This window comes from Polypterus senegalus, chromosome 1 (genome assembly GCF_016835505.1).
Source record: "Polypterus senegalus isolate Bchr_013 chromosome 1, ASM1683550v1, whole genome shotgun sequence".
Classification (NCBI taxonomy): Eukaryota; Metazoa; Chordata; class Cladistia; order Polypteriformes; family Polypteridae; genus Polypterus; species Polypterus senegalus.
The window spans coordinates 131,566,269-131,568,169 of NC_053154.1; positions in this window are offsets into that span (position 1 = coordinate 131,566,269).

Consider the following 1,901-nt stretch of genomic DNA (forward strand, 5'->3'; position numbering starts at 1 on the left):
TGTGCCTTGGAAAGCTACCAGAGAAGTTTGTTCCAATGAGGTAAACCATCCACTATGATAACACAAAGTAAACAGGAGGTAAATAATTAATGATAGCACCAGTCTAACAGAGATAACGCCTGCAGATTGAAACTGGTCAGATTACTTGAGTGGTATTTCAGTTTTTTCCACTTTATGCCTAAATACAGTTGTAGCTAAGGCTGCAAGGATTTGGGGTGTGATGTTCTGGATGTGCTTTTGAATTGTCATACATCCATGAAAACTCATGACAGATTGATCTTTTTCAACAGAGCGAGCCGTTGTGGCTTTCGTCCTTCATTAGCCTAAATTGATGGGTTTCGGTTCATTTATTTAGACTTATTTAGAAGAGAAATAATGATGCGGAAATAGTTCCTTATGTATGGTGAGAAATAGAAGTCTGGTAATTTGGTGGCATGCTTCACTGGTTTTAAAGTCATGCCTAGCTGATGTGTAACCTGTAAACAGAAATTCTTTGACCTCAGACACACAGGGAAGATAGGCTGCTTCACCAGTGTCAGCAATACAGTGTTCCACAAGAGTTCTTACTGTAAAAGAATAAAAAACAGGAATGAAACAGAAAATGGTGCAAGAGAATAAATAGCCAAATGATAGGCAGGCACATTAGAAATATGATATATAACTTACCCACCAGAACTGGTGCTTTTGTGGATGTAAAAGCCAAACATGACTGAAATCTGGCCGGCAAAAAAGGGAGGAGGGTCTCATAAAATTGGAACATGTTGACATGAGCATGGGAAAGGCACACTATAAATAAAATGTATTGTTATTATTATTATTATTAGTACCCTCACACATTTTACCAGAAAACAATTAGGAAATGACTACTGCTTGTGAATTAGTGTATTTTTTCTCACTAAGGCTATGTGAAGACTACTATGTTTTCATTCAAAAAGAGAATTTTTAAACAAAAAAAAATCCATCTACACTGGCATTTTCACATCATTTACAAAAGTATTTCTGTCCACACTAAAACAACTAAAAATGCATATGAAGTAGATGTTCACCTACACTGGGCACCCATTAGAGGAAAACTCCTTGAAGGGTTGGTAATGCTGCCATGGGGTTTATTGCAGATCTGTGAATTATTAATCTTTTGCACATACATGTAGCATTCTCACTGTCCAAAACGCAATTTAGATATACACAGGTAAGCAACATGATCAGCGCCATGATAAGCAACTCTTCTGTGTCCAATATGTTGAAATACGTTTTTCATCCATGAAGGGTTACCATGCTGGGAATTAAACATGGTAATGTCCAATTGAGGAAGGGCCAGGTAATAAGTACAAAGTCTGTATTTTTGCCTATTCCCATTACAATACTGGGGCCGCATGTTAAGAATTATATGGCTCTGAGGAGCATTTTCAAAATTCTTTGTTTTCAGGAATTGAAAATTGTGGATGAAAGGCAAAATACAGAGATTAAAGTCTGCTATTTAAACAAAAATAGAGTAGTGCATACAGGGCCCAATTCCTGGGGCCTCATGTATAACGCCGTGCGTAGAATTCGCACTATAACATGACGTAAGCACAAAAGCCGAAATGTGCTTACGCAGAGAAAAATCCAGATGCAGGAATCTGTGCGTACTCCAACTTCCACGTTCTTCCGCTACATAAATCCCGATCAGCGTGAAAACTAATGCTCGTGCACGCGCATTATGTAACGCCCCAACTCCTCCCATAATTACGCCTCTTTGAATATGCAAATCAATATAAATCGCCCTTAAGCTCAGCCTTATGTGAAAAGGCAATGGGAAAAGCACAGGGGAAAATATAAGAATTTCAGTGAATACCAAGTGGAGGCAAAGGAAAAACATACTATTTGTTCAAATAAACTGTGGTATAATCAACAAAAGGAAG